Genomic DNA, 22,764 nt, shown 5'->3' on the forward strand with positions numbered 1-22,764 from the left:
TCTCCCGAGGAGGCTCTAGCTTACTGCCACGCTTGGGACTGAGAAACAGTGGTATTTATTTATCACCATCTGCTCAGCAATTAATGTGAGTCTTGTGTGTGTGTGCGCGCGTCCCCATGTGTGTGTAAAATCGTGACAGAAAGAGGTGAAGTATTTTTTTTTTACTGCAGGAAACTTCACACCCTTCATTTCATAAAAGCACTAGCAAAATGGCTGTTGAGTAGAACGGAGAACGGTGCCTAGTGGTTGTTACTAAGGCAGCAAACCCTGAAATAGGCTCTATTACTTGTTGATATCAGTGTCTGTTTGATGAACACTTTGTTACCAGTAATTCCACTCTGTATTTATAGAGTAACAGGATTTCACTGAAAGCTTAGGACGAAATATTACACAGTTTCATGCAAACTGGTCCCTAACAAGGCTTGTAAAGTCATAGGAAATTGACCTTGATATATTGTTGGGTAATATTTACATTGCCTACATAGGTATTATCTATCTATCGACCTATCTATCATTATTATTGTCTATCTCCTCGGTGGTGCAGACAGTTAAGCACTTTCCTATTAACCAAAAGATTGGCATTCAAACCCACTTAGAGGCGCATTAGAAGACAGATCTGCTGACCTGATTCCGCACCCTTAAAGCCTTGTGGTACTCAGTTCTACCCTGCAATACATGGGAGCACCAGGAGTCAGGACTTGATTTGGGTGTTTGTATGTGTAGATTTAGCGCTCATGAATGCACACACAAGCACACAAGCGCACAAACACGCACATACACATCTAGAAGGGAAATGCCTAATGTTAATAATGCTTATATATAGGCCATGGACTCATAAAGCCTACTGCCATCAAGTTTCCTTTTATATTTTCCAAGTTTTCTATAACAGTTACTACTTAAAAAACCATGATCATGTGTTTTTGAGCATAATATGAAGACAACAATTTCTTTTCTTTTCATGATTCAAAGATTTATTTATTTAAATAATTTTATTGGGGCCTTATACAATTCTTATCACAATCCATTGTGTCAAGAACATATAGACATCTGTTGCCATCATCATTCTCAAAACATTTACCTTCTCCTAGAGCCCTTAATATCTGCTGCTCATTTCCCCCTCCCTACCCACTCCCCATACCTCATGAACCCTTCACAATTCATAAATTATTATTATTTTGTCATATATTACACTGTCTGATGTCTCCCTCCACCTTCTTATCTGCTGTCCATCCCCCAGGGAGGAGGCTATACGTAGATTATTGTAACCAGTTCCCCCTTTCTACCCCACATTCTCTCCACCTTCCAGGCATCACCACTCTCACCACTGGTCCTGAAGGAGTCATCTGTCCTGGATTCCCTGTGTTTCCAGTTGCTATCTGTACCTATGTACATTCTCTGGTCTAGCCAGATTTGTAAGGTAGAATTGGGATCATGCTAGTGGGGGAGAGGAAGCATTTAAGAACTAGAGGAAAGTTATGCTTCATCGTTGCTACCCTGCACCCTAACTTGTTCATCTCCTCCCCACAACCCTTTAGTAAGAGGTGTCTGGTTGGCTACCAATGGGCTTTGAGTCTCCACTCTGCACTCACCCACATTTTCAATGATATGATTTTTTTTTGTTCCTTGATGCTTGATACCTGATCCCTTCAACAGCACGTGATCACACAGGCTGGTGTGGTTCTTCCATGTGGGCTTTGTTGCTTCTGAGCTAGATGGCCACTTGTTTATCTTCAAGCCTCCAAGACCCCAGATGCTATATCTTTTGATAGTTAGGCACCATCAGCTTTCTTCACCATATTTCCTTATGCACACGTTTGTCTTCATTGATTGTATCAGGGAGATGGGCACCCATTTTTTTTTCTTTTTTTTTTTGATGATGGGCACCCATTGATATGATTTTTACTTCTTTGATGTCTGATAACTGGTCCCTTCTACACTTTGTGGTCAGACAGGCTGGTGTGCTTCTTCCATGTGGGCTTTGATGCTTCTGAGCTAGATGGCTGCTTGTTTACCTTCAAGCCTTTAAGACCCCAGACGCTATATCTTTTGACAGCTGGGCACCATTAGCTTTCTTCACCACATTTGCTTATGCACATGTTTGGAAGACAACAACTTCTTAAAAAAAAACGAATCACCTAAAATCTGTGAACAATAGTAATTAATGTCACATGCCAGTCATATCACAATCATCACCATCCATGGCCATCTCAGAAACTGATGGTGGAACTGAGATTTAGATATAGAGAATGTTGAGCTTCTTTGTGGTCTTGCCCAAGAGCTAGCTTTCCTCCCATGTGCCTAAGAAAGGCTGACTGCAGTTATCATGTATGTTGTCATCTGTGGTGTCCTGTGGAGGCAGAGGAGAGGGAGACTACCGGGGGAAGTCTGGAGGAACACTGTCTCCCAGACTCTTCCACTGCGCCCACCTCAGATGGGAAAATGGGCAGGGTTTGAGTTGTCAGATGGTCTTATGAGCCTTAGTTGCCAGCTTGTCTTAATTCAAAGCAACTGTTGAGCTTTGTTCTTACTGTTTGTTTTACACCGAGATCCAACTCTCTGGGGCATAGAGAAGCAAAGTGTTTCCATTTTTGACACATCCAAGGGTGTCAGTCTGCCAGTGCATTTACTTACTTATCAGCATGCTTCCAAGAAGATGTGAATACATAAGAAAGCACAGCAGAAGAAAATAAATGTAGGTATAGGCCGTGGAAAGATGGCACATTATATAATTTTACCCAAACTAGGAACGTAGATGTGAAGCAAGGATGTGGTCAATATCAGCAAGAAGCAAGGGGGTCTTGGAGTTGCGCCATTCTGAACGATCAGACCGCCTAAGCCTCCCGCAGACTCAAGCAGAGCAAGGACTCCAGTATGAGGCAGGGGCGTTGTCGGGGAGAGTAGGTGGAACAGAACAGTGGGGGTTGTGGGGCAAAAGAGGCAGGGAAGCTGAGAGAAACTTGTGTTTCCAGGGCTATCTGAGGAGCTCTTCGAGAACAAGTAAAGGACTCCACAGGGAGAATACAAAGATACTATGGATATTCCTTGGGAGGAACCCTGGCGGTGTAGTGGTTGTAGGTTCAAGTACACCCAGAGGCACCTTAGAAGAAGACCTGGCAATCTACTTCTAAAAAAATCAGTCACTGGAAACCATGGAAAACACTTCTGCATGGAGTCATCATGAATTGGGAACTCATTTATCACGTTCATTTTTGTTGATGCCCAGGTTCCAGATGTAAAAGAAATGCAGTCCTCCTTTGTCCCAGAAGAGCAACTTCTTTCTGTGTCTGCACAGCATGCTGCGGCACACCCAGGAGGCACTCAGCAATGGCAATCTGGCTATCTCCAGGGGATCCTCAGACTCACTTAGACCACAATTATTTTCCAGCTCTGGTGGCACCGTTGGGCAACTTCTGGACTGCTAACCACACGGTTGGCAGTTCAAATCCACAAGCTGCTCTACAGAAGAGTTGAGTCTATCTGCACTAGTAAAGATGTACAGCCTCAGAAATCCTTTATAGGGCAATATGTGTTGGGGCCTACTTGACGGAAGTGGGATTATTATTATTTTTTGTTTATGAATACACAAGGAGTTAAGATTCTATTTGTAATCCCTTTAAATCATAGTTGGGTGAGGATGAAGGTAGAGTTGATGATCAGCAAGAAGGTCTTAGCAGACTTGGCAAAACTAACTACTAAGGAATATGACAACACCATGCTTGGCCCATTATTGAAAGTGCCACGGGCTGCCAAAAGAACAAACAGGACTGTCTTGGACAAGGTACATCCAGATTCTACTTAGAGGTAAAAATGGTGAGACTTTGTCTCATGTGCTTTGGACATGCTAATTGGGGGAAAATCAATAAAAGAGAGTGTGAACGGTTGCACAACTTGAGAAATGTAATCAATGTCATCGAATTGCACATATAGAAATTGTTAAATCGATGCTCTTTTGCTGTGTGTAGTCTTACTAACATTAAATAAAATACAGTATTCCCCAAAGTGTAAATCACCTAAGCATACATCAGTGGATAAACGGATAAACCATAGGTCCCCAATTATTTGGTCGACTGCTCCCTGTTCAGAAAAGTAAAACAAAACAAAACACTTTAGCACCTCGCTGGTAATTAGAAACAAAAGACTTTCATAGTATAGTTTATAATCCAGGATAAAGTGTAGGTATCTGCTTTTGCAGCCCCCCCCACCCCCGCCCGCTGCACTGCCAAATCACTCCAATGTTGCCCTCTGTCCCCAGGGAGATGATGTAGTTCATTTGAGACACACGGGGATATATGCTTGTGGTCTGTCCATACAGTGGAATATTATTTGCCCATAAAAGTTATTAAGTACCGATACATGTTACAACACAGACCTTGAGAACATTATGCAGAGTGAAGAAGCCAGGCACTGAAAGGCCACATGGTGTATGGTTTCATTTATATGAGACGTCTAGAATAGAAAATATAGAGACAAAATATACCTTGGTGGCATCAGCTGCTTGCTAACCTAAAGATTGCATGTTTGAAACCATCTAACAGTGCTGGGGAAGAAAGGCCTGGCGACTGCTTCTGAGATGACAGTCAAGTTAACTCCGTGGATCAGTCCCCTCTGTAATATAGGGCAATTCAAAATAGAAAAAGAAACCAAGGGGATTAATGCTTGCTGGAGCAGGTGGGGAGGAGTGTGGGGGCGAAGGAGAAATGGGGAGTGCCTGCTAACGGGCATATTTTGGGGGTAGAGAAAATGTTCTAAAATTAGATAATGGTGATGGCTGAGCAATTCTGTGGTTCTACTGCATGAAAGACACTTCTAAAGAGTGAGTTTATGTTATGCCAATTTCTAGAAAGCTGAGTTTTAGAACATAAACCACCCCCCCACCAATTTTATGGATTGAATGATTCCTCTCAACCCAAATATTGTATTGTAAACCCTAAAGTCTATGCCTGTGGTTATAATCCCATTTGGGTTGTCTCTGTTAATGAGGCAGGGTTAGTGTATAGTGTGAATCAACCTCTTCTGAGATCAGGAAGAGATTTAGTCAGAGGGCAGTGTAGCAAAGAGATAAGATGGGTGCCAGGACACATGGAGATCTGCAACAGAGGTTGGCCCTCAGGTGTTGGAAGAATTCAAGGATCCTCAGAGCCAAGAGGGAGAGGGAGAGGGAGAGAGAGAGAGAGAGAAGGAAATTTTGGACTTTTAGTCCCATAAACTATGAGAACATAAATTTCTGTTAAAGTCACCCCAAAATTTGTGTTATTTCTATTATAGCAGTGATGGATCACTAAGATGAGTAGCTATCAGTTAGAACACCCAAGCAGTAAGTCTGTGGCCTCAGAAGAGATATTTTTCTTGAGTTAAAGTAGACGGAGGTAGCAATAATGGACTCAGAAAAGCAAGCAAACTAAAAGACTGTGATAAGACCAGTGGACTGCTGTGTCATTTTCCACCACAGAAGAGTGTAAATCTAGTCGCTCTTTAGTGGTATTCTTGCATCATCACCGTAGGCAGTGCCTTCGCCTTAGCTTCCTGAAGATTGTCACAAACAATCTCAGTCTCTCAGTCTCTGGTCGTTTCGCTAGAGGGCCTGGCATCTCTGGCAGGACTGGCTGCTTCTGCTTTGGTGCCCCCTGCAGCCCCTTGGCCAGAGCAGCGGGGGCCTGTGGGCAGCATGCAGCCCGTGCAGCTGCTTCAGGAGCTCTTGGCACCTGCACGGAGCAGCCTGGGCTTCTGAGCCTTTCCCACTCTCCAAGTGTAACTGTCTCAGGCTTTATTTTCTCTGTCCTTTTACTCTCCTGGATTAATTTTCTCATGCTGATGATTAGATAGGTTGACAGCTGCCATTGTGCCAACGCTGGCTACCGTGCCCTGTGCAGCAGAATGCAATGCTGCCCCATCTCGTCCTCATGACGGCTGCCACGTCTGCGTCCATCCTCCTGGCTGTTGTGACAGTCGGTCTCACGGAGCGTCTCTCTCGCCCTCGCTGGCCCTCTGCTTCACCAAACATGGTGTCCTCTGATAGCTGCTCCCCTCTGATGAAGGGGGCAGACGAAGGGAGACTCAGGTTTGCACTGGCTGATTTGTGGAGGCTTTTCTTCTTCCTCCATCTTAATCTGGAAGCTCCACTGAAACCTGTCCACCCTGGGTGACCCTGCTGATACTTGAAAGGAATTTCACTTTTTCACCTAAAGGCTGGGGACTCAGGGTCTGTGATAAGGTGAATCTAAGAAATAGGAAGCAGACACATTTCAGTTAGTTTTACCTCCTCGGGATCTTCAGCAGCTCCCTACCAATCAGAGTATCTGGTTCAGTTGTGAAGTCTAGTCCCAGCCTACGTTCTAGTTTTCTGCACATGGTATCTGCCTGTGTCCACTCCCCAGTCTCCGTGAACCCACTCTCCACGCCTCTGTATATTGGCTTGTACTTTGTCTGCAACAATAATTCTCTTCTGTATCTGTGGAATCTTCCTTATTCTACATTTTCCATTTAAATCCACCACTCCATGTAGTAGTATTCCTTACTCTGACTGTCCAGGGCATTTTATTTATGCTTCTACTATGGTATTCATTTGTACTTGACTTCTTTTGTAGCTAACCCTTCCCTGAGGACAACAACTGAATTCTACACACCTCTCCATGTTGATGCCTCCCAAACACAGGGTTTAACACAACAGCACAGGTTCTGTGAGCCGCCTCTGACTCACGGCGACTGTGTTAGGCTGGGTTGTCTAGGGAAACAAATCCAGCGTCACTCATCTATGTATAAGAAAGAGCTTTATATCAAGAAGTAATTATATATCAAAAAGGCATCCCAGCCCAATCCAATTCAAGTCCATCAGTCCGTTTTCAGACTCATGTAGCTGCAGGCAGGTGCCACAGAAAGGTGACCCGGGAAGCAGGAAGACAGACCACGGGCTGGTGGGTGCAGAGTCTCATAGCTACAGGGTCAGTAGAAGCATGGCAGGGTTCTGGCAGCTCTTAAGGCAGTGGTCCTCAGCCTTCCTAATGCTGCGACCCTTACATACAGTTCCTCCTGTTATGGTGACCCCCCCACCATAAGATTATTTTCGTTGCTACTCCATCACTGTCATTTTGCTACTGTTATGTATCGGGCTACCCCTGTGAAAGGGTCGTTCGGCCCCCAAAGGGGTCGCAACCCACAGGTTGAGAATTTCTGTCATAGGGTAAGGTGACCCGCATGGGGGGCTCCCTGTGAGGCAGGCAGAGTTCCAGCAGGCAGGGAGGCAGAGGGGAGGCTCTAAGCCTCCCTGCTATATTAAGGCCACATGCCCAAGAAAGCATCATCAGGCTAAGGCCTGGTTGATCGGTTGGACTCCACCCCTGCACTTGCATAAACATTCAAGCTGACAGAACATCTTCTAACTACCACCGTGACCAGGGCCCACAGGGAGGAAGTGCTGCCCGATCCTGTGGTCATTTGTCGATCCGACTGTTGTGATCTCTTGGGTTTTCACTGTCTGAACGTTGGAAGTAGAATGCCCGGCTTTTGTTCCTGGTTCCTCTGAATTGGGAAGTGCTGGTGAAACCTGTTGAGCATCATAACATGCATGCCTCCGCGGACAGATGGGAGGTGGTTGCACATGAAGTACGTTGACTGGAAACCAGGCTGCTGAACCACTGCTCTTCTGTGGGGGAAGCCAGCCCCCCATAACTAATCATGGGGTCGACAGGCTCAATTGTATGGTTAAAATGTATATAAAGATGATAGTAAAGTCATAGAGAATAATAGAGATAGGAGGGAGAGTAAAATAAAGAAGTCAGACACATAGTAGCATGCTCACCTCCTGGACAGCCATGATCTCACAGTCAGGTCCACGCACAGTGTGGGCAGAGAGGGCAGGAGAGAGTGATTTATTACTATCCAAGGCTTATATACCTTTTGGGGGTGTGCAAGCCCCCTGATTATAGGTAAAGACATATGTCACAGGAAGGGATTGTACTATAGGTAATACAGTAATAAGAGGGGTATCCATGCAATAGGAAGGGGAAGGATTGGGGGTACACGCGTGTCAAGATGGGCGGATCCTAAATTCAGATGGCAGCCTAATTTTGGATGTCACCAAGCAGGTTACACCATTTCTCAGGCTTTCAATGGAAACAATTACTATCCTTATCAGTAGGGTGTGAACCCCACCTACAGTGGACCAGACAGTCCTCTGATGGCTGACTGCCATCAGGGAGAATATCTCTAAGCATCTGACCTCCCCCCATGTGCTGGCAAACAGCCTCTAAGGTTTGTCATATCTTTGGGGGATACAAAGCTGGGGAAAAGTCTGTTTATATCCCACACTCTTCTTATGTATAGTTGGTATAGATGCAGCGCCGTGACTGAGATGATACAATGTGGGTCACTGGAAAACTGGCCTTGAACGACTAGCAGGTACATAGCTACAAAACGTCTCGCCTTTCTTCGCCATCTCCGAAAAGTTCCAAAGAAGATCATCCACTTCCCGGGAAAGCAGCGTGGGGAAGGGCTGAAATGGAACGACAGCTGTCTTTCCAGTTTGCGCCGTGGTTTTTGACTCATGGCCACGACTTGAAATTTCATGACACAATAATAAGGCTTTCAAAACCTTTCATTTTCACTCAACATTTCCCCTTGAAAATCAACTCTGCTACAAAGTGGGGCTAATTCGACTGCCACCCATGCGGATGTAGTCGTGATGATGACTCTAAATGGGACATTTTTAGATGCTCCAATATGGCAACAAGTTAAGCGTTTCATTCATTTAAAAAATGCAAATAAATGCAGCTGGCTTTCGAGACAATAAAAGTAGTGCTTAGCCCGTGGTGCTAAGCCAAGTGAGAAGATGCTCTAAATTGAGAGAGGCACCCAGTGTTAAGGATAATTTAAGGAGCATTAATAAATATATATAGAAAACTCCCGCAGCAAAATCCATACCACCAGCTTGGTCTCCCCACCCCCATTGTTGTTGTCTTACATCCTCTACTCTATGAGCTTACAGTGTTCATGACAGCTTAAGAACAACAAATAAAAGCTGGCTGCTTACCAAAGCCCACTGCACAGCAAGGAAAGGAAGCTGCATGCATTAAACATGGCGGTTGGAATTTTCCATTACTGTCCTTAAAACACTGAATCCCTGGTAGCATAGTGGTTAGCAGTGGGCTGCTAACCATGGTTGACCGTTCGAAACCTCCTGTCTCTCCACAGAAGAAAGACGGGGCTTTCTACTCCCCTAAAGAGTTCCTGGCTCTGAAACTCACAGGGGCAGATCTGCCCTGTCCTACAGGGTCACTGTGAGTCAGCATCAACTTGGTGAGAGCGAGTTTGGTTCTTTTGATTTTACAGTTATGCCAGTGCACATGGCTCACTGGACTCTTCTTCTTATGAGTTTGAACAGCATTCACTTAATTTTTTTCAGGGGTCAGCTTTCAAAGACGATTACTATCCTTAAAGCTCAGGAGGTCTGGTGGTGTAGTGCCACCACGTTGTGCTGCTAATGCCAAGGTCAGCAGTTTGAAACCACCAGCCGCTCCTCAGGAGAAACATGGGCTTTCTACTCCCGTTAACAGTTACAGGCTTGGAAACTCACGGGCAGTTCTGCCCTGCCCCATAGGGTTATTATGAGTTGGACTTGATGGCAATGGGGCTTAAAAAAAATCCTTAGAACAATTACGTCGTTTCATGTTTCTGGTTTGAATCTTCTTCCTGTAAGTTTATCCATCAATCCCAAGCCAAACCAACTGGTATTGAGCTGAATCCAATTCATGGTGATCCCAAGTGCCGGAGTATAACTGCTTTATCGGTCTTCTCAGCCACGGTGGTCACCAAAGCAGGTCCATCACTGGGCCTTTCTCCACACCACTGACTTGGTTCAAGTCACCTAGAGGTCAGTAGTTAAATGCAAAACAGCTTTACCACCCAGGGACCTTCTAGATCCCCAGGAATCAGCTTGAAAGCCTGCTTGTTGGAACATGTAATGGGTTTTCTCCTAAAAACACCATCCTAAGCCCAGCTAGGGGTATTTAGGCTAACCAACCGAAGCCAGGTAAACTCACAAGACAGATACCATTTTGCATATCTGTAACGAAAATTTGTTAAAAACCATTTCCATCGAGACATTAGCATTTACATATGTCAGTTAGCCTTCCACCTGTGAAATTAATTAAGAAAGGTTTTTTATTTATATAAATGGTGCAGTGGAAAAATAGATTTGATTAAAGAAGGACGCGAATACAGATGGGTTCTGTGGTGGGGTTTCGGGACGGAAGTTTGGGCTCTTTCCAAGTCTCTCTAATTGGATGCTGCTTGTGCTTTATAACGTGAATCTCACCCCCTAATGTATACTTTTCCGCTTCCCTCATATGGCTGTTTTGCTAGCACTACTTTCAGCTTATCATTCATGATTAGGGTCCTTTCTCTTTGGTTCACAAATGGAAGAAAAAGACCACATGGGACATTTTCCTGAGAAAATTGAGAAAAATTAGATGAGAGGGAAGAGGGTGAAAAGGTTCTTAAAGAGGATATATACATTTGGGGGAAAAAAGTCCATATTGGTTAAACTGAGCTGCATCAGTAAAACTGCATATTTCTCTAAAGAAGGAAACCAGTGTTCATTAGCGTTGAGAGTTTCTGTCCAGTAACAAGCCATGCTGTTCCCTTGAGAAACTCACTGCTGTCCAGTTACTACTGACTCATAGCAACCCTATGGCTCCTAGTCAAACTACCCCTGTGAAATTCTCACAGAGCTGCTGGTGGTTTCAAACTGCCAACCTTGTGGCAGTTCAAAGCTCATGAAGCCACGGGCTCCTTCCTTTGTGAAGGGCATCAGTCCGTGGACGGAGGGCCCGGCTCTTCTCTTTCATGGGACACTCACAACTTCCACATTTACGCATTGACTGAATTCTCTTATTAACAACTTTCTTTGCCGTTTGTGAGGATGATTATGACTTATTTTCCTTTCATCTTCCAACACAGAGTAAGCTCCCACATCCTAGTAGAAAACAAACATTCTGGCTGAGGGGTCGGCTTCACCCGCTGCCATCCTCTGCCCCGGGGCCTGCGGGGAATCTCTTGAACCCTTTCTAACTGCCACCATGGGTCGCGTCATCCGGGGACAGAGGAAAGGCGCTGGTTCTGTGTTCCGTGCGCATGTGAAGCATCGTAAGGGCGGCCGCGCGACTCGCCGAGCGGCATGGCTACATCAAGGGCATAGTGAAGGACATTATCCACGACCCGGGCCGCGGCGTGCCCCTCGCCAAGGTGGTCTTCAGAGATCCCTACCGGTTTAAGAAACGGACGGAACTGCTCATCGCAGCTGAAGGCATACACACTGGCAGTTTGTGTACTGCGGCAAGAAGGCCCAGTTCAACATCGGCAATGTTCTCCCGGTGGGCACCATGCCTGAGGGCACCGTCGTGTGCTGTCTGGAGGAGAAGCCTGGAGACCGAGGCAAGCTAGCTCGAGCCTCCGGGAACTATGCCACTGTTATCTCCCACAATCCCGAGACCAAGAAAACCAGAGTGAAGCTGCCCTCGGGCTCCAAGAAGGTCATCTCCTCTGCCAACAGAGCAGTGGTTGGTGTGGTGGCCGGTGGTGACCACATAGACAAGCCCATCCTGAAGGCTGGTCGTGCCTATCACAAGTATAAGGCCAAGAGGAACTGCTGGCCTCCAGTGCAGGGTGTGGCCATGAACCCTGTGGAGCATCCCTTCAGAGGTGGTCTCCACCAGCACATTGGCAAGCCCTCAACCATCCGCAGAGATGCCCCCACTGGTCGCAAGGTGGGTCTCATTGCTGCTCGCTGGACTGGGCGGCTCCGGGGAACCAAGACTGTGCAGGAGAAGGAGAACTACGGCTGAGGACTCAATAAATTTTTTTCTCCTGTCACCTCAAAAAAAAAAAAAAAAAGAAAACAAAAATTCTGTCTCTTCACTCTCCATCACTGTCACCTCCAAGCCCCAAACCAGACCCATTGTCTTTTGAGTCCATTCTTTCTCACAGTGACTCTACACGACAGAGTGGAACCGCCCATACGATTTCCACGTGTCATTCTGACGGGAGCCGACGACCACACCATGCTCTGATTGCCAGCTACCCATCACGCTACCAGGAGTCTGCAAGGTCTACCAATGCATGCCCGTGCAAACCCAACTGGCATGACACACGTTAGACCATTTTCCCATTAGACGTTCCGCAGCCAAGCAAGTGCAATGTCTTCCTTTTTGTTCAACTTGAAACTTTTCTGTCAGACATTTCAGACAAGCCAAGATTTCCTCTACTTCAAAATGGGCTCTTCCTCTGGCTGCATTCTTTTCCGCTCTTTTAAAACTCTGTAACCATTCCAGGATTTTTACGTCACCGTTTCCTTTCTTTTTTTATTTAATCATTTGATTGGGGGCTCTTACAGCTCTTATCACAATCCATCCGTCGTGTTTGTGCACATGTTGCCATCATCATTTCCAGTTTTTTGTGTTCTTGAAATTCACGCCTTTCATTCCTAGCTATCTAAATCTTACTTACCTGTCTCCATTATGCAATTTTCAGGAGTTGGACTCGACTGATTGAAGTTTCCTTCTGTTGTTGATTCAGCTAGAACTCCCACGCATATGTCAGTTGGTTGGATTGCGGTGCTTTCTGTGTGGCTGGCAGTTGTGCTCCTAGTATTTCAAATTCTAATAGGGTCACCCTTGGCAGAAACGTTTCAGGAGAGCTTCCTGAGGAAGACACCCTAATAGGAAAGGACTAGAAATATTTTGACAATCAGCCAACGAAAACCATCTGAAGGTGGGGGAAGAAGGCGGAGAAAGGGGAAACTGATCACACTGGACATACAAACCCCCTGCCCCCAGTGGGATGAACCACAGAAAAGTGGGTGATGGGAGACGGCAGATGGTATAAAATATGAAAATAAAATAATTGATAAATCATCAAGGGTTCATGAAGGCAGGAGGGTGGAGGAGGGAGGGGAAAAAAGAGGAGCTGATACCAAGTAGAAAGATAATTTAGAAATGATGATGGTAACATATGTACAAATGTGCTTGATATAATTGATGTGTAGATTGTTATAAGAGCTGTAAGAGTCCCTAAAAACATGATTTGTTAAGAGAGAGAGAGAGAGAGAGAGAGAGAGAGAGAGAGAGAGAGAGAGAGAGAGAGAGAGAGAGAGAGAAACCAACAAAGGAAACCATAGGGACCACGCCAGAACACTGCAAGACTCACTTGCTTTGGACGTCTTCAGGAGGGATCAGTGGCCAGAGGAGGGTTATGGTTGGTGAAAACGGGCTGATGAGTGTATGGGCGATGTTCAGTGAGATGGGTTGGCCTCAGATAAAATGATGGACTGGAAGATGCTGGTGAGTGTGAGAATGACATAGGACAGACCATGTGATGGTTCATTTTGTTGTACATAGGCCAACGTGAGTTGGAGACAACTTCAGGGCAACTAATAACAATAATTCAGCTAATAATAATTTTATTTTTCCCACTCTGCTTTCCATCTTGCGTCCCAGTACAGAATTCCTGTGTTTGTAATGTGGAACACACCCTTTCTAAGTATACTTGGTTGGATTAAAAACTTATGTATGACCCCAAATTAAACAATCAGATTACCCATACAGAGAGTATTGTAAACTTGATTATGGTGGATTGAACCACGGTATAATATTCTTGGTCAGTTGACCTCTCTTTTGACCCAACCTCAATTTGTTTTAGGCTGAAATATTTCTCACTTGTTCCACAACAGAAATTTTTCTCTGTATTTTAAAATATTGTTGGTGGTCTTTTCTTTATTTATTTTTACATTTGTTATTATTCTTTTTTTCTTTATGTTTTTTTATTGTTTCTGTTAGATTTCCAAGTTTATAAGGCACAGAAAGAGTGGATGCATAGAGACAATAACTGATGCAATCATTTATTGGAGACAGGGATGGGGGGTGAGGGGACTTGGGGAGCAAACAATGAATGCTAGGGAAGGGGGAGCACTGGAACTATTAGTGATGATGTATATTCAACTCTTTTTAAAAGAATCATTTTATTGGGGCTCATACAATCCTATCACAATCCATACATACATCCATTGTGTCAAGAACATATGCACATTTGTTTCCATCATCATTCTCAAAACATTTGCCTTCTACTTGAGCCCTTAATATCAGCTGCTCATTTGCCCCCTCCCTCCTCAGTCCCCCCTCCCTCATGAACCCTTCATCATTCATAAATTACTATTATTTTGTCATATATTACACTGTCCGACATCACCCCCCGCCTTCTTCTCTGCTGTCCATCCCTCAGGGAGGAGGCTATATTTAGATTCTTATCATCAGTTCCCCCTTTCTACCCCACATTCTCTCCACCCTTCAGGTATCGTCACTCTCACCACTGGTCCTGAAGGAGTCATCTGTTCTGGATTCCCTGTGTTTCCAGTTGCTAGCTGTACCAATGTACATCCTCTGGTTTAGCCAGATTTGTAAGGTAGAATTGGGGTCATGCTAGTGGGGGAGAGGAAGCATTTAAGAACTAGAGGAAAGTTATATGCTTCATTGTTGTTACCCTGAACAGTGACTTGCTCATATCCTCTCCACAAACCTTTAGTAAGGGGTGTCGGTGGCTACCAATGGGCTTTGAGTCTCCACTCTGCACTCACCCACATTTTCAATGATATGATTTTTTTTTGTTTCTTGATGCTTGATACCTGATCCCTTCGACAGCTCGTGATCCCACAGGCTGGTGTGTTTCTTCCATGTGGGCTTTGTTGCTTCTAAACTAGATGGCCACTTGTTTATCTTTGAGTTTTTAAGACCCCAGATGCTATATCTTTTGATAGCTGGACACCGTCAGCTTTCTTCACCACATTTGCTTATGCTCACATTTGTCTTTATTGATCATATCAGGAAGATGGGCACCCACTGATATGATTTATAGTTCTTTGATGTCTGATACCTGGTCCCTTCTACACCTTGTGGTCAGACAGGCTGGTGTGCTTCTTCCATGTAGGCTCTGATGCTTCTCAGCTAGATGGCCGCTTGTTTATCTTCAAGCCTTTAAGACCCCAGAAGCTATATCTTTTGATAGCCGGGCACTGTCAGCTTTCTTCACCACATTTGCTTATGTATACATTTTTCTTGAACAATCGTGTCGGGAAGGTGTGCATCCTGGAATGCCAATTTAATAGAACAACATGTTCTTGCATTGAGTAAGTGCTTGAGTGGAGGCCCAATGTCTATCTGCTGTCTTAATACTAAATCTAGAAATATGTGCACATAGATCTGTTTCCCCACACTCTTATATAAATATATTTACATATGTACATTCCAGTCTTTAGACCTCTATAAATACCCTTTGTCACCTAGTTCTCTCCTCTATTTCCTTTTACTTTTCTCTTGTCCCACTATCATGCTCAGCCTTCATTTGGGTTTCAGTAATTTCTCTGGGTTACATTGCTCTTGCTGAATCCCTACCAGGACTCTCACACCTTCCTTGCTACTAATTTTGGATCACTATTGCTCCCCTGTCCATGGGTTGGTCAGCACCACCTCCTTACCCCTGACTCCCCATCTCCCGTTTAACCCCCAGAACCATTGGTCCCATTGTTTTCTCCTCCAGACTATTCATCCAGTCTATCTTATCTAGATAGATCTGTGGAGATAATAATATGCACCAAAAATCAAGTAATAGAAAGATAGGCAATTAGCGAGAACACAGCAATGACAACAGAAAACAAAACCAATTACCCATAGAAGAATAAATTAATTAAAAGAGAATTTTCAAACATTTTATTAGGGACTCCTATAATTCTTATCACAATCCATACATATACATACATCAATTGTATAAAGCACATCCATACATTCTTTGCCCTAATCATTTTCAAAGCACCTGCTCTCCACTTAAGCCCTTTGCATCAGGTCCTCCTATTCCCCCTCCTTCCCCTCTCCCCCCTTCCTCATGAGCCCTTGATAATTTATAAATTATTATTTTGTCATATCTTGCCCTATCCAGTGTCTCCCTTCACCCCCTTCTCTGTTGTCCGTCCCCCAGGGAGGAGGTCACATGTAGATCCTTGTAATCGGTTCCCCCTTTCCAAACCACTCTCCCTCTACCCTCCCAGCATCGCCCCTCACACCCCTGGTCCTGAAGGTATCATCCAATCTGGATTCCCTGTACCTCCAGCTCCTATCTGCACCAGTGTACAACCTCTGCTCTATCCAGACTTGCAAGGTAGAATTCGGATCATGGTAGTGGGGAGCGGGGGCAGGGGAGGAAGCATTTAGGAACTGGAGGAAAGCTGTATTCTTCATCGGTGGTACATCGCACCCTGACTGACTCATTTCCTCCTCTAGACCCCTCTGTGAGGGGATCTCCAGTGGCCAACAAATGGGCTTTGGGTCTCCACTCTGCATGTCCCCCTTCATTCACTATGGTAAGATTTTTGTTGTTGTTGATGCCTTATACCTGATCCCTTTGACACCTAGTGATCACACAGGCTGATGTGCTTCTTCCATGTGGGCTTTGTTGCTTCTGAAGTAGGTGGCCGCTTGTTCACCTTCAAGCCTTTAAGACCCCAGACACTACCTCTTTTGATAGCCGGGCACCATCAGCTTTCTTCGTCACATTTGCTTATGCATCCGTTTGTCCTCAGCGATCATATCATGGAGGTGTGTACCCAATGATATGATTTTTTGTTCTTCGAGAAAAATTTTTAAAAGAAAGAAAAACCTGTAAATAGATCAAGGTCTGATTTTTGATCTCTAGGCATGTCCTTCAGTCAGGTCCAATGGGGTACCATGCTCTGGCCCCAGAGTCTGTCCTTTGTACTCCCTTGGGGGTTCCCTGCTCTGCTCCCATGGTTGCTCTGCCACACACTTTTAGTGGTTTGCGTCGGTGTTACAGGGTCAGTCTGGGCCAGTCCTGGCCCTGAAACTCCAGTGTTGTCCCCCTTAGGGCCCTGGGCCATCAAGGGATGGCATGTATCGTAGTGGGATCAGCCATATTGTCCACTCTGACAATTGGCTGTTCAGAGCGGGGATATCGTCCTCCAGGCCTGATGGGCCAGGATGTGCTCCACTCTCTCTTCCTCCCCCTTCGTTTGCTCCCATTTGCTCTGATCAGACATGCCCCTCTCCCTTAGCTGCAGCTTCAGTGCCGTCCTCTCAAGTAAATTATTCTGGGGGGAGGGACAATTGTTCACATAGGTGGTATGGGGCCGAGCCCTTAGGCCCCTCCATTGGCTCCCCACTCCTTGCTGGCACACTGCATTCGTCTGCCACTGGCTTTATATCTGGTCCCACTTTCCCTGTGGAGACACAAACAATACCCTCTCCTTGGGTGGATCAGTGCCCTATTCTCCACCACACATCTTTTTTTTTCCTTTCCCTTTTCCTCCCTCCACCCCCTTTTTAGTTGGCTACCATATGTATCCCTGGATTTGATCTGGTCACTGCCATACTACCTGGACCTCACCTGTGTCCCTTTTGCACTTACCTTTCTGTTCTCTCATCTCTCTCTCTCTCTCTCTCTTTCTCTCTCTCTCTCTCTCTCTCTCTCTCTCTCTCTCTCTCTCTCTCTCTCTCTCCCTATCAATCTATCAATCTATCTATCTATAAACTTACCTCAGCGGACTCATGTTATACTTGTCCTTTTGTGCTTGGCTTACTTCGCTTAGCATAATTTCCTCTAGTTCGTCCCATGTGGCGATATGCTTCATGCGTTCATCACTGCTTTTTAGTGATGCATAGTACTCCATTGTATGTATGTACCACAGTTTTTAATCCATTCGTCTGTTGATGGGAATTTGGGTTGTTTCCAACTCCTTGCAAATGTGAACTATGTGGCAATGAACACTGGAGCACAGATGTCTGGTCGTGGTTTGTTTCTTGCCTCTTCTGGGTATATGGCCAGTAGGGGGATTGCTGGCTCGTATGGTAACACAATTTCCATCTCTTTGAGAAATCGCCAAATCTATTTCCATAGTGGCTGTACATACTTACAGGTCCACCAGCAGTGGATGAGAGTTCCTATCTCACCACAGCCCCTCCAAAACTTGTTGCTTTCTGATTTTTTGAATGGGGCTATCTTTGAGGGTGTTACAACTCTTTTTTAAAATCATTTTATTGGGGGCTCATACAACTCTTTTTTTTGTTTGCTGAGGGATTGCTTATTTTATTGCTGATCTTTGTCAGTACGGACACATTTGAGGGACTTGGGAGGATCAAATGGTGAAGGTGCTGCCTATTGTCTCCAGGAGAGAGACCTCCCACAATCAGGTCTTCTAAAGATGGGGACGGAAACGAGGCTCCTGAACGTGGATGATGAGGCCAGCTCATGACTTCTCATGACAACTGGACAGAAATAAAGGTCGGTCTCATGAAATCCTGCAGCGTCTGGATGCTGAGGGCCATCTCATGACTTCTCATGAAAACTGGACATAAATAAAGAAGGTCTGTCTCAGGAAATCCTGCAGCATCTGGACACCGTGCACTTGGAATTCCATGACAGGTGGTCCCATCCACAGGACCAAGCCTCTCAGCCACCACCTTCCACGACTGGGCCCCACGACAGTGACTCGCGTCTGTCCAGAGGCGGTGAAGCCCCGCTCCAGCTGGTGAAGGTGCTGCTGTGTTCCTCTAGACGTCAAAGGTCAGCATCTGAGGAGCCAAAGATAAGCTCCTCCACCTCCTCGTCCACGTAAAACACCAGCGGATTCAGAAAGTTTTCTGGCACCATCCACCACGGCTGCTGCGTCTTGGCGCTGGTCCTGCCGGTACTCATGATCCTGCTGAGTTCTGACCTGGTCCACAAGAGAGCAAGTTCAAATCTCTGCTCATACAACTCTTATCAGAATCCATACATACATCAATTGTGTAAAGTACATTTGTACATTCGTTCCCCTCATCATTCTCAAAACATTTGCTCTCTAAGCCCCTGGTATCTGCTCCTCATTTTGCCCTCCCCTCACTTCCCCCTCCCTCCTTAACCCTTGATAATTCATAAATTATTATTTAGTCATATTTTACACTGTCTGATGTCTCCCTTCACCCACATTTCTGTTGTCTCCTACAGGGTGGAGGTTATACGTAGATCCCTTAATTGGTTCCCCCTTTCTACCCCACCCTCTTTCGACCCTCCCGGTATTGTCACTCTCACCACTGGTCCGAAGGGATCATCCGTCTTGGATTCCCTGTGTTTCCAGTTCCTATCTGTACCAGTGTACAGCCAGATTTGTAAGATAGAATTGGGATCATGATAGTGGGTGGGGGTGAGGGTGGGAAGAAGCATTAGGAACTAGAGGAAAGTTGTATGTTTCATTGTTGCTATACTGCACCCTGACTGGCTTGTCTCCTCCTTACGACTCTTCTGTAAGGGGATGTCCAGTTGCTAACAGATGGACTTTGGGTCCCCATTCTGCTCTTTCCCTCATTCACAATGATATGATTTTTTTTTCTTTGACGCCTGATACCTGATCCCTTCGATACCTTGTGATCACACAGGCTGGTGTGCTTCTTCCATGTGGGCTTTGTTGCTTCTGAGCTAGATGGCCGATTGTTTACCTTCAAGCCTTTAAGACCCCAGATGCTATATCTTTTTATAGCCGGCACCATCAGCTTTCTTCACCACATTTGCTCATGCACCCATTTGTATTCAGTGATTGTGTCAGGAATGTGAGCATCATGTAATGCCAGTTTAATAGAGAAAAGTATTCTTGTATTGAGGAAGTACTTGAGTGGAGGTCCAATGTTCATCGCCTATCTTAATATTAAACCTATAAATATATGCACATAGGTCTATTTCCCCATCCTCATATATAAATACTTTTACATATGTACATGCCTGTATTTAAGTTCTGTAACTGCCTTTGTCCCATAGTACTTTTCTCTGTTTCCTTTTACTTTCCTCTTGTCTCACTATCATGCTCAACCTTCATTTGGGTTTCAGTAATTCCTCTTGGTTACATTACCCTTGATCACTCCCTACCAGGCCTTCTATGTTCTCCTCTCCCCCATTTTGGATCACTTGTTGTTCCCTTGTCCCTGGGTTTCTTAACACCACTTCCTTCCCACCCATCCCCTCTCCCATGTCCCCCGGAACTGTCGATCCCATTGTTTTCTCCTCCAGATTGTTCATCCAGCCTATCTTATTTAGACAGACTGTGGAGATAATAACATGCACAAAAACAAGACAGAGCAAAGCCAAGCAAAAAGAGAAAACAAAGCAATAACAACACCAACAAAAGCCAATGACTAAAAATAAAAAAATCAAACCAAAATCAAAAAACAAAACAAATACATAACACAACAACAACAAAAAAGAAAAGCTTGTAGTTAGTTCAAGGACTGTTTGTAGGCATTTAGGAGTGTCTTCTGGTCAAGTTTGATGGGGTGCCAAGCCCTGGCTCCAATGGCTATTTTTGGTATTTCCTGGGGACTTTGTTGCTCTATACAACTCTATTAAAAAAGCAATTTAACTATGGAAATGAATATCATATCAAGAAGACTACTTTAAAAAAAAAGAAATCTCAACCAATGGTTACAATGGGTGAAGGAGGCAGAGTTGTTGTTTAGGGGCCACTGAGTTTATGCTCCCGGTGGTGGAATAATTAAGAAAAGGATATCAATGATGGTTGTACAACATGAAGGGTATAACCAATGGCAATGAATTATACATGCAGAAGTTGCTGGACTGGAGAACATTTTGTTGAGTATATTTTTGTCACAATTAAAACAAATAATTACCCATCATGAGGATGAGAGGGTACGGGAATGAGGGGAAAGAGGACCTGATTCCAAGGGCTCAAATGGAAAGAAAATGTTTTGAAAATGATGATGGCAACCTATGTACAAATGCGTTCGATACAATTGATATATGGATTGTTACAAGAATTGTAAGAGCTCCCCCAAAAAGATTTATTAAAAAAATTACCCAAATAACAATGAGGACAAGGAAGAAGAAAATATTCTAAAATTGAATGTGGAAATGATTGTATAACTCTTCTTGATTCGATTAATGTGTGGATGAAGTGCCAATAAAACAGTTAAAAACAAAACAAAAATCAGATTCTCTTTCCCAGGAACTTGGAAATGGAGCTGAGAACCAATGTGGGTGTCTGGATCCAGACCAGTAAGTTTAGGAATACGCAACCAGGCAGCCAGGGCGTCTTCTCCGAAACAAATCTAGTCAGAGTGCCAATAAAGGCTCCCGTCTTGGCTTGTATAGTTTATGCCACCGAACAGCTTTCCACTGCATTCTACTTTGTGGAAGAGAAACTATGGAAGTCTCCTGGTAGAAAGGGAAAGAAAGTAATATTTAGGGTTCTTGGTTGGAAATGAAAACCAAGCTTGGTTAACTTAAGCAGGAAAATGTTTATACAAGGTGTGAGTATTATTGTTATGAGCGAGCTTGGCTAGGCCATGAGTCTCGGTGATATAGTAACCCTCATGCAATCATTCTCTGTTCTTTTTATCTGATATGAGTAACCAGTCATATAAAAGAGGAGTTTCTTTGAGGGTGGGACTTGCATCCTATATATACATTCATGGATGTTCTGATGATCCTGCATCTATCTTGTCATCCTATCACCTCTGGTTGTCTGGATGTGAGCTAGCAACCTGCTGCTTGACCTGTTGATTTTGGATTGATCCATTCCTGCAAACCCCATAAGCCTACTGCCTGATGTGCAGGTTTTGGGTTCATCATCCCCTGCAATCCCGTCGTCAGGAGAAGCCTTCAGGTGGATGTTTGACCCGCAGAATTTGGACTTGTCAGCTTCCACAACTACTGTATAACCAATTTCTTTGAAATGAATCTCTCTCTCTCTCCAAACACACACACACACACACACACACACACACACACACACACACAGGTTTTACTCCTCTAGAGAACCCAGTCTGAGACACAAGAATACTATGTAGTTCACAGAGCTAATTGGTAACTCAGAGTATGGATCTCAGACAAAAAGGAAAGGCCAGAGAACCAGGTTTGGACAGTGTTTCAGGTTGGGTTCTCTAGAGAACTAAAATAACTGATGCTTGTGTGTAAAAGAGATTTATATCAAGAAATAACTTACACAGCTGTAGAAATAGGTGAGTCCAGTCGGATTCAAATCAGGTTTCTCCTGACTCATGGAAACTGATGAGCGGGAAGCAGGGTGACAAGCGAGACAGTAGGGATACAGGCTGCTGGATGTAGAGATCTGAAGTTGGTTGAATGGATTCGCTGTTGGTAGTTTGCTGATGGCTCCTGTACACAACAGGACAGGAGAGGGCTCGACTCTACTCAGTCTCTCTTTCTTATACAAAAAGGCCATGACACTAAGGAGGTGTCATCAGGCTGCAACCCAGTTGATAGGTTGCACTCTACCCCTAGCCTAACCCTGGGGTGTCTAGTTGACATAACCCCTAACCATTACAGTAAGTGAATAGGATACAAAGAGAATTGATAGCATGAGGCAGGCAAGGTGCCTTCACAGGAACAATCTGGTTTGAATGCCACCACAGACTCCAGCCTTGCCTTTTATAATCCCTCCTTCTCTAGCGTGGTCACAGTGATCTGTCTAAAACGTACATTCAGTTGTGACACTCTCCTGCTGGGCACGTTCAAATGGCTCTCATGAAACCAGCATAAAGTAACTCTTCCCTGTACCTCCATCTCCCCTCCTCCACTTTCACTACATTGTGGCGGCCCTAGCGGTTCTCCTTGTCCTCTTGTACACCAAGCACATGCCTTCCCAGGGGTTTGCATCTGTTGTTCTCTCTGCTTACCAGGTTCATTTCTGCCATGGACTTCCTTGAG

General features: G+C 44.8%; 1 long non-coding RNA gene and 1 pseudogene across 1 annotated transcript in view; both read left to right on the top strand.

The window, feature by feature from the left end:
* LOC142425504 (uncharacterized) overlaps nt 1–22,764 on the top strand; it is a 256,874-nt gene that overhangs the window by 137,441 nt on the left and 96,669 nt on the right. The window lies entirely within an intron of this gene.
* Nucleotides 11,059–11,852, top strand: LOC142437407 (large ribosomal subunit protein uL2-like; annotated as a pseudogene).

Source organism: Tenrec ecaudatus, chromosome 1 (genome assembly GCF_050624435.1).
Source record: "Tenrec ecaudatus isolate mTenEca1 chromosome 1, mTenEca1.hap1, whole genome shotgun sequence".
NCBI lineage: Eukaryota > Metazoa > Chordata > Mammalia > Afrosoricida > Tenrecidae > Tenrec > Tenrec ecaudatus.